This window comes from Chiloscyllium plagiosum, chromosome 15, assembly GCF_004010195.1.
Source record: "Chiloscyllium plagiosum isolate BGI_BamShark_2017 chromosome 15, ASM401019v2, whole genome shotgun sequence".
Taxonomy (NCBI): domain Eukaryota; kingdom Metazoa; phylum Chordata; class Chondrichthyes; order Orectolobiformes; family Hemiscylliidae; genus Chiloscyllium; species Chiloscyllium plagiosum.
The window spans coordinates 46,312,825-46,324,270 of NC_057724.1; the positions used below are offsets into that span (position 1 = coordinate 46,312,825).

Sequence of the window (11,446 nt, forward strand, 5' to 3'; positions counted from 1 at the left end):
TTATAGGTATTAGACCAGTAACATAACCACTGTGTCACCACTTTGCCTGCCAATTACGTTATCACACTGAAAATATTTGTGAAGAGAATTGGAAGCAATATCCATCACCAAGTTTTTTAAATTTGAGTGGCATCTATTGAATTGGTTCTGAAGGAACTTGAGTATTTGTTCCATTTCAAAAGCATGACAAATTTGATTTTGAACACCTTGTGCAGAAAATTCTCTTTACTGACGGAAATGAGAGCATGATTATTTTCAAAGTGACATTTGACATTCCACAGGAGTCCTGTTAGATTTCTTGGAATGGAGCACAGAATAACCAAGACCCTTTATTTTCCACCTCTCTGTGGCTTAATCATTTGTAACAGTTCCAATATGACATGTTCACAAAGTTGTGCAGGATGTTGCCAGGTTCAAAACAGCTTGAAAAAAGGACATGAGCAGGACTGAATGTTGTTGCTCCACAAGTTCCCTCCACCCAGCATTCAAAGGCCTAATTTGTATTCTCTGCAACTTCATATCTCTACTGAATCACAAGTATTGAGAACCACACACATTATGAAACACAAATGTTGAGATAGTTGTTTGCAAACTCAGTCACTGAATGCTGGGAATCATGAACACCTAATGAAAGAACATAATTTCACTTTAGAATAGATGCATATTTTTTATTGTGTGCTATAAATATACTAATTGCTAATTGATTTTCCATTGATTTTCGTATGGGTAATCAAGATCAAGCATACTCTTTATTTGAAGTAACATTACAAAGAAAATGACAATTGCTTACAGACATCATTCAGGTACCATTTTACAGTGATACATTTTGTTCTTTTCATAGTTCCATTTTAAATTGCTTTGTCTGAATTTATAACAGAAACTGCCCATGCAAACCTATCATTCTATAATTAAAACTGCAGAGTTTCCATTTATGGGAAAGGTAATAACATTTTGGCATACTAAATTCTTCAGGCCTTGTTTTAACTGTAAGCAAGTGACTGGGTTTTTGAATGAGTTACGTTTGTCAGTCCTGCAGGGTGCGTGCAACCAGTCAGGTCATTACAGCAAGGTCAGTTCAGGTGCTGTGAAGGTACCAGTCTGAGGGGTTGAGCCAGGTTTTCCTGCAACACAACAAAGGGTTTGACTGAGTATAATGGAAGTGTTGGCAGAATTCTGTCAGACCTACTGAATATTTTCAACTTATATTTGTTTCAGATTTTTGGTATCCAACACCTTTTATTTTGCACATTGAACTAACATTAAATTTATTTTCGTTCTCAACTACTTTCAAACCTCAATCTCACTTACCCTCCTTCCCCAAAAACCCCCACCCCACCCCCAACCTCATTACATTTTGCGAACTTTATGCAGCATGAAACAAAACTAACAATAGGTATGTATTTAGTAAATCTCTCTTTTTCTTACTTTTCACATTCACATCTCTAATAGTCCCCCTCTCCCCAGTCTGTGATTCCCAACCCAGTTATAATCTTACCAACTGCTGCAAGTTTTTCTATAGATGGTAAACTTCCAATCATGCTGTACAGGGTTAACTTGTAGTGATGTTCTTGTAGATACCAAAGTTTAATTACAGTAGAGTGGCAAACACTTAGTTGGTCCTCTTGGGAGCGGCCTGTTAAATCTGTTTAACAATTTGTCCAGATTAAAAGGCAAGTGTCACATGATCAATCCAAAGCATAATGTAAATATAGTGGAAGAAAAAGGTTGCTCAATGTATTGCTAGATTTGCTTCAGGGCAATGGCCTTTAAAACTGACTGGGTGGGCCCTTCCATCGTTTGTTACATATCTGGCTAGGTGGGGCAGTTGTTAACCTGGCACTAGGTCCCACTGAGAGCCATAGAAACTTTCATCTCCTGCATTAATGGGTTCTTTGTCAACAAGTATTCCAGGATAGTCTTAGGGAAGGAGTTTGAAGGATATAGTGAACATGTGGGAAATGGGAGTGATTAATGTAGAAAAGTCTAGCTTTGCTCTGACAAACTTTTCCTGGTCTGAAATTTCTTATTTACTTCTCCAGAAGAGAAAGGGCTCATGTTAGAAAATAAGATTTTCTACAACACAAATGTATTTGTTGATTTCATCATTTCCCTAAATTTGTCAGACCAGACTGCTAATGTAGACTGCCCTCTAATGGCTACATATGTATAAATCATATCCTGTCAATGCAATTTACAGACACAGGAGACTTTATGATGTTTTTATCATGTAGCTTGGATATTCTCCCATTTGCTTCGCTCAAAAATTGAAAACCAGGAAATGGTGCTATGTGGAATGGAATAATGCGGGTAAGTGGAGTTGAAATGCTCATCAGCCATGATTGAATGGCGGAGTGGACTCGATGGGCCGAATGGCCTTACTTCCGCTCCTATGTCTTATGGTCTTATATCCATTATGCCAGCTGCTGAAATTGAAATTCAATTCAGTAATAATCCAAAATCTTAGACTAATCTACTGGGCATGTGGGCTCAAATACCACCATGGCAGATGGTGAAATTTTATTTCAAGAAAACTTTGGAATAAAAAGTAATAAATAATGGTGACCATGGAACCATTGTCAATTGTAAAATCTTATCTGGATTACTACCGTCCTTTCAAGAAGGAAATATGCCAATCTTACCTGGTCTGACCTGTCTGTTACTCAAAAACCCACAGCAATAAGGGTGATTCTCATCTGCCCTCTGGACAATCAGGGATGAGTAATAAATGCTGACCCAGCCAGCAATGCTCACATCCCATGAACAAATAACAAAAATGTTCACACTCAGATATTTACTTAGTTGACAATGGAAAAATAATTGAAAACTTCAAAACTTAATACCAAATGCTTCAAATTGAGAGAGGCAAGGCCACATGAGAAAAGTTAATATTCTGATGTATGAAATTAGACATCTAGGCTTTGCTGTTAGATTGGAGACATGTTGCAAGTAAAGGATTGGGATCAGTCCAGTATCGAAAAGAAAGTTTTCGATGTGGGTTTTTATTTTACTTGGATAGCCTGTCAGAACATTACGTTGGGTTTGGTGTTCAGTTTGCAATGGAGGATTGATGATTACAATCGTGGCACAAATTCAACACCAATATTTAAAAGACCAACCTGAAGAAACATTTAGAGTGGTTGTGAGTTGGCAAGAAGTGAAAACATGATACTGGATTCTAAATGGTCAAAGGTAGCACTCAGGTTCAATAATGCTTCACAGGTTTTTTGCTGGGGTCAGTGAGGAGCAAGAGTGAGAGATATTTTCTCAGCAACTGGCGAAGAAACCAATTGCTGATACAAAGAACGCATGAATGAAGGTGGCATGGCAGGCCAGCAGGAAGAGCGTTGTTTCAGTCCGGGGTTTAATGGCCTCATGAGGACAACAACGATAACTACAGGTGCACATTTACTTATAACCTGTGGTGCACATCAGCATTACCTCAGGCCCTTATTCTGTCTTATCCAACAGACATCATTGCATCACTCCTTAAGCTACATTGCTAGTGCACTTATTTGTCTCTTTTTATTCTCTTCAACTGTTGTACACCTGAAGGCCTGTCAGAGATAAAATATGCAAATGAATTTTGGCAAGATAAGAATGCTATCTATCCTGCCACTTGCTTCCATTCACATTCAATTTCATATTCTCCTTCAGCCTCATCAAATATATTGCATGCTTTGGGTTAACATGTACCATTACAATCACTCATAAATGTATGAAAGAGGAAATTGCATAAAAGAGTGCTGAACATGAAGCAGAGAATGTAAGAACTTAAGAACTATGAGTAAGAATAGGTCAGTTCAGTCCCTCAACCTTGGTTCGCCATTTAATATGATCATGGCTGATCCATCTCTGCCTCAACTTCATTTTCCTACCCACATAACCCTTTAGGCTATTACATATTAAAATACATCTGACTGCTCCTTGAATTTTTTTTCAAAGTCCTGGCTTCCACTGTATTCCGGGCCAATAAATTCCACAAACCAATCACTCTTTGAGAAAAATAATTCCTCCTTGCCTCTGTTTAAATCTGCCACCTGTTAGCATCAACTATGACCTCTCATCTAGCTTGCCCTACAAGTGAAAAGGTTTACTTTGCCTACCTTTTTAGCAAAGGTAAATTTGCTAAAGATTTATAAAGATATAAAGATCAATTAGATTCTCTGTCACTCTTCTAAAATTTAGTGAATATAGCTTAAAGTGCTCAATCTTTCCTTATAAGACAAGCCTTTTATCTCTGAAATTAATTTGGTGAACTTTCTCTGAATTGCGTCCAACGTAATTAAATCCTTCCTCAATTAGACAAATACTGCACATGGTAGTATTCCAGATGTGGTTTCACCCATGCCGTGTGCAGATGCAACAATGGCTCCCTACTTTCAAACTCCATTAATTTAGCAATAAATGCTAAAATTCTATTTGCCCTCCTTTTTACCTGCTGTAAGTTGCCTTTTCATTCTTCTTACCAAAATGGATATCCTCATATGAAACTCCATCTGCCAAATTTTGGCCCACTCACCAAATCTATTTATAACAATTTGTAAATTTCTTATTTCCTCATTATATATTTTTTCCCAATCCATTGGAACATTTCCAGTCTGCAGGAAAGTTTGGAATATTATAACCAATGCATCCACTGTCACTGCTGTCACATCCTTTAAGACTCTAGGTTGTAAGCTATCAGGCCTGAGGGTTTTGTTTAATCCTAACAGTTTGCTCAGTATTTATTCCCTACCTATAATGATTGTTCCTCCCTTTCTATATTCTTGATGTTGGGATGGTGTTAATGTATTTCATCATGAAAACTGATGCAAAATATTGTTTTAGCATTTTTGCCATTTCTGTGTTCCCCATTATTAACTTCACAATTACAACTTCTAAGGGGCCAACATTCACTTTAGCTATTCTCTTCCTTTTTATATACGTATAGAAGCTTTTCCTATCCATTTTTATATTTAACACTAGTTTTCTTTCTAATGTATCAATGCTATTTGTGGCACTTTTTTAGTAACCTTTTGTTGGTCTTCAAAAAATTCACAATCCTCCAGCTTGCCACTGAGCTTTGCAATATGGCATATGATAGATTTTGTCTTTATGATATCTTTAACTTCCTTACTTAGTTATGGGTGCCTTCCTTCCCTCTTATATTTGTTATTTCCACTCTGGAATATATGTTAGTTGGGGGGAATTGAATATCTCCTTGAATGTTTGCTACTGATCATTAATTATAGTACCTTTCAATCTTTCTGCCCAGTCCAATCGGTCCAATGTTTGCCTCATGTCTGTCAAATTACTTTAGTTGCACAACCCCAGTGTGAGACTCAAGTTTCCTGTCCTCAAACTGAATTTGAAATTCCAGCATACCATGATCACTCTTCCCTTGAGGGTCTTTTACTATGAGATCATTCATTAATCCCAACTCATTACACAATACTAATCCCAAACTAGCTTGCCCCCGGTCCATTCCTATTGCTCCAAGAAACAGTCTCTAAAACAATCTATGAACTCTCTTTCTCTCAAGGCTGCCCTTATCAATTTGGTTAATCAAGTCTATATGGATGTTAAAATCACCCAGGATTATTTTTGTACCTTTCTTACAAGCTCCCAGTGTTTCTTGGATTGCAGGGAGGAACAATTCATTATTGGTAGGAAATAAGTACTGAGCAAACTGTTAGGATTAAACAAAACCCCAAGGCCTGATAGCCTACAACCTAGAGTCTTAAAGGATGTGACAGCAGTGACAGTGGATACATTGGTTATAATATTTCTTGGATATGCAAAAAAAAATCTACTGTTAAGAGACAATTGATCACTCCCACCAGGGACGTTTTCTTTGCTTTTTCGGATTTCTACTCAGACTGAGCCAACTGATGTTCATTGCTGATAACACTTCTCAGTTCTGCACCAATCTGACCCTTTACTATCAAAGCTACGCCACCATTATCTCCTTTATTCTCCATCCCCATCCATCTGCACCCCATCCACCCACCCCCACCATCCTCACCACCCCAACCATCCTCACCACTATTTAGTTTAAAGCCCTATCAACAGCTCTAATGATGTTAATTGTCAGGACTCTGGTCCCAGCATGATTTTAATTGGATCCCCTCTCAGTGGAACAGTTTCCTCCTTCCCCATGGTGCCAATGTTCCATGAATTGAGACCATTTTCCCCCCACCAATCTTTGAGGGCCATACATTTACCTATTAATCTCATTGACCCTGGACCAATTAGCTTGTGGCTCAGGTATTTGGAAATTATTACCTTTGTGGTTCCGCTACTTATTTTAACATCTAGTTGCTTGTATTCCCTCAGCAGAAATTCTTTTCCTGTCTACTTATATCATGGGTGCCTATATCCACCATGACAACTGGATCTTTCCTCTCCCACTCCAAATTCCTCTGCAGTGCAAATGAGACATCTTTAACCCTGACACCAGGACGGCAACACAGCATTTGGGACTCACAATCCTGGCAGAAGAGGAGTTGCCTAAAATCAAAGAAATTTTTGGTGTTCTTGTCCATCAGAGATGAAGAGATTGAGAATTAATTCCCACTAAAGTGGTGACAAAGCTAAATACCAAAATGTATAGTATGACAATTAGTCATTTGAATATTTTGTAAAAGACCACATACTTTCTTTTTTGGGATTATGTACTGCTATAGCTGAACTATCAGAAAAGTTTTGTACCTTGAAAAACTCAACCAAAAATTCATACTGTTGAGCAGTGTGATATAATGTTTTTTTTGAAGCAATTAGAGGGAGAATTTGAGACTGACAAGCAAGAATCTTTGGAGTTAAGGGAATTCTGCCTGCCTGCCATTTGATTAAGCTGCACACTGTTAAAAAGCTGTGAGTGCCAAAAGAGAAAAATCAACTCAGCTTTCAGACAGAAAATATCCATCCCTCCCTCTCTCTTTCTGTTTGGGGAAAAAGACACAAAACAAAACAAGAACGAGTTTTAAAACAATCAAAGGCATAGGTTCACTGAACAAGCATGGAATTGAAGAACTGGATATCATACAGACAATAGCATGTCACCATTGTTAAAAGATCTGTGAGAAAATAAGTTTCCACTGCATGGGCTAGACTTTTGAGCTTGTCTGTATTTACCTTCTCTATATTTTTTTTAATCACCTATTTGTTAATCTTTTGTCTATCTAAATCAAAATTTAGCGTGTGCAAATTTGTCATTTTTGAAGGGGATCTAGTTTAATTTACTTAGTAATAGATTATAAACCCTTTCTTTTCTATTTTTCTTTACTAAAGTCAAGTGTATTACAATAGATGGTTATTTTGTTAATGACAAAACCTGGTGTGAATGGCTTTTATCCTGAATAGCAGTCCATCAGGTAAATTGCATTTTTGTGGTCTCAATGGGATTTTATAAAAGTGTACATTTTGTGACAGCTTGTGGAACAGGTGGGTATGATTATCCGCTCACTCTAGTTAATTCATGACAATGTTGATAACCAGTGTAATATTACAATGCTTATAAGGGTAAGTTGCAATTTTTAAAAAATAGTTGGATGCATCATGATCCCAACTGATGTTACTCCTGAATAGGTCAGACCTCAAAGTGTAGTCTGGATTGATAGATCTTAACTTTTTTTTAAAATGGTGGATTTTATAATTATACACATTCACAAGCATCTGTCAGTTTCACTAGACAAAAAGGCTATCAGAAAAGGATTCAAATTCACACTATTCCTTTTATCTCAGCAATATCTTTTCAAACGTCAAAACCCAAGTGGAGAGTTACCACTATCTCCACACTAACATTTCTTTCTCAGGCTGGCATAGCTGTACCCAAGTTCCTTCCAGTGAATTTCTTCACATTCCCTAGATGCTTTTTCCTTCAGCTAATATCTCTCCCTGAGATACTGAAACACATTGCAAACTACATTGAAAGAGTCATGGAGTAATGTAGTATGGAAACAGACTCTTTAGTCTAACAAATCCATGCCACAGAGCAAATACAAGTTTTCTAAACTCAGGTTCCAGCTGATTTTCATTGGCACACGGCCACTGATAGACTAAGTGGCTTCAAGATTTTTCTGTCTCTGTATGCCCCTGCACCCCTGACACTAAGTAACAGCTCAAAAGTTTTCCTTAATCTTTCATAATGCACTGGACTGCTAACTCCCATTTCTTCACAGCAAAGTTCTAAATCCTCATTAAAGCTACATTCAAATAATTAAGCCTCCAGGCTTCCTGGCCGCAAACCCACAAAAAAAAGGTTAAAAAGGAATCAAAAGCATGGATAGAATTTTCCCTGGATTTGAGTGGTTTAGGTATGATGTGAAAGTACAATGAGGATGCCGAAATCTAATTCTCTATGTTGAGAAAAAAATCCAATATTTCACTTGAAGTTTCAGTGGTGAGTTCAGAATTTCATTAGAGGTGACCTTGTTATGTCCATGCAATTTCATCTCATTAAAAGCTAATCTCGTTTCTATTTAGCTCCCCATTCTTCCCTCCATCTCCTAGAAACCAAATGGTGCCAATTCCTGAATGAAAGTCAGAGTGATTACCTGGTGTCACGGCTTCTCCAGCCTTTCATCCAACTGTACCGTAACCACTGTTTCCCCCGCATGGTCCAAGGACACCTTTCATCCATGTAACTGGGCACCATCAAGCCACCAGGCTCACTACATATCATGGCTGCTCTTAGAACAACTTACAAACCAAATCAGCTTTTCAGGACTTCACTTTTGGAGCTCACTGACATTTATGCTTTGCATGCTTTTGCCAGATTGCGTTGGGTGCAGGTACACACATGCCTCGCGTGTGTCTACAAAGGATGTTGCTTATGCCTTCTAGCTTGCTTTCTTAGCACTCTCAAAATTGCACCAACTTTGAGACTGCATGCCTCTTGTAGCTTGCAGTGTATTTCAGTGCATTTCAGATCATCTTCAGCCCTAAATTACAGGGTGCCAGACTCTATTGCTTGGCATCACTTTTCAGCATATATGGAGGGTCAGGCATTTTGTCACAGTCCAGAGGACTGAACAGTCAAAGTGGTGAACATGGTGCTGTTGGCATCTGACCTGTGAATGTCTTTTATGGTCACAGCATGTAAATAGTTAAGCACTCACCAAATTGACAAGCATATGCTTTAAAAAAAAGACCTGGTGAGTTCAAATGAAGAGAGAGAAGTAAGAGAATCCACATTCCTGACCTCATTGTAAAACAGCTATTCCACCTTTCAGAAACACTTGCCAAATGTGTGGTCAGAGATGCAGCTCTAGGATCGGGCTCACCAGCCACGCAAGGACCCACAGAATCCATGGAATTTCCTAGGTGGAAAATTGTACTCATTAGTGAGTGATTAGCAACAACGCCTAAACAGCACCTGCTCACCAACACCCAGTTTAGGTTTCTCCAGAGTTCAATGCACCCTTGGTTCAATTGACAACAAAAGAGCAGAACTCCTGTGGCAAGCTGAGAGTGAATACATGTGACATCACGTAACATTTGACTAACCACAGCATCAACGAGCTCTAATAAAATTTAAGTCAATAGAAATTGGAAGGAAATCTCTCCATTGGTTGGCATTATACCTAGAATAAATGAAGATGGATGTCATTGTTCAAGGTCAATCCTCTCAGTCCTCGACATTGTTGTAGGATTTCTTCAGGGTAGTGCCTGATGCCCCAGACACCTTCAGTTGCTTCATCAATGACCTTCTCTCCATTAGGTCAGAGTACAGCAATGATTGTACAGTGTGCAATTCTATTGCTTCAGCTTGTGCCTGTGTGCAGCAAGAGCTGGACAAAGTTTAGGCTTGGGCTGAGATGTGGTGAGTAACTTTTATGTTAGAGAAATGGTATAGACAATCACCATCTCCAACAAGAGAGAGTCCAATCATGTCTTTTTGACATTCAATGGCATTAGCACCATTGAATTCCCCCAACAACAATATCCTGTGTGGAAAGTAAGTGGTTATTAGATAATGATGTTTTGGGACTGTAGCTTTAAATTGAGGATAAATTAAAGGGTCATGTGACTTGTTCTGAACTCTGCTTGTCAATGAACCTAATGTCCTGTAGGGAAGGAAATCTGTTATCCTTACCTGCTCTGGCCCATATGTGACACCACAGGAACAGTAATGTTGTTGGCTCTTAAATGTTTTCTGAAATTACCCAGCAAACTCCTCAATTGCATTAAGTAACTACAAAGTCTAAAGAAACTAATGAAGCTGAACAGACACCTTGTCTTAAACAAGGTAATGGAAGTAACAATGGCAAACACTGCCCTGTCGACATTGCAGTGTTTGGGGTATGTACTAAAATTTGGAGAACTGTCCAACAGACTGGTCAACCAACAGCCTAAAATAGTCACACCTCTAGAATCATACTGCACAATGTCCCATACACAACCATCACCATCCCTGGCAATGTCACACTGGCAAGACAAATCACCGTATGTGGCAGCGGAGTGGTAGATAGTTGAGAAAGAGTTGCCCCAGAAATCCTCTACATTGCCTCTCAGGCATCAGACCAAACATGGGCAAGGAAATCTCCTGCTAATTATCACTGAACGCTCCAGCCCCCAGCTGATGAATCAATTTTACTCCATGCTGAACATCACTTGGGGGAAAGTGAGGACTGCAGATGCTGGAGATCAAAGTTGATGCTGGAAAAGCACAGCAGGTCAGGCAGCATCCAAGTAGCAGGAAAGTCGACATTTTGGGCATCATCCTCTGTCACTTCTGCCATCTACAAATGGACCCACCACCAGATATACTTTTCCCTCACCACCCCTATCAGCGTTCTGGAGAGACCATTCCCTCTGCAACTCCTTTGTCAGATCACACCCCCCACCAGCCTACACCCCACTTCTGGCACCTTCCCCTGCCACCACAGCAAGCGCAAAACCTGCGCCCACACCACTCCCTTCATTTCTGTCCAAGGCCCCAAAGGATCCTTCCACTTTCACCAGAAATTTACCTGTACCTCCACCAATGTCATCTACTGTATCTGTTGCACCTGATGTGGTCTCTACTACATTGGGGAGACAGTATGCTTGCTTGTGGATCATTTCAAAGAACATCTATGGGACACCCGCACCAACCAACCCCACTGCCCCATGGCTGAACACTTCAACTCCCCCTCCCACTCTGCCAAGGACATGCAAGTCCAGGGCCGCCTCCATCGCAAAACCCTTACCACCTGGCCTGGAGGAAGAATGCCTCATATTCCGCCTTAGGACCTTGCAACCACACAGGATCAATGTGGATTTCACCAGTTTCCTCATTTCCCTTCCCCCCACCTTATCCCAGCCCCAAGCTTCCAACTCGGCACCACCCTTCTGACCTGTCCATCACCTTTCCCATCTATCCGCTCCACCCTCCTCTCCGACATATCGCCTTCTCCCTCACCTTCATCTACCTATCACTTTCTCAGCTACCTTTACCCCAACCCCACCCCCCCCCCCCCCTTCC

At 39.7% G+C, this 11,446-nt stretch overlaps 1 long non-coding RNA gene across 1 annotated transcript in view; it reads right to left on the bottom strand.

Moving 5' to 3' along the window:
* Positions 1–821: 821 nt before the first annotated feature.
* LOC122557290 overlaps positions 822–11,446 on the bottom strand; it is a 12,193-nt gene continuing 1,568 nt past the window's right edge. Inside the window, exons 2-3 of the long non-coding RNA XR_006313788.1 lie at positions 9,182–9,299; positions 822–1,121 (exon numbers count right to left, since the gene is read on the bottom strand). This is a non-coding gene — a long non-coding RNA (uncharacterized LOC122557290). The remainder of the gene's footprint in view (positions 1,122–9,181; positions 9,300–11,446) is intronic.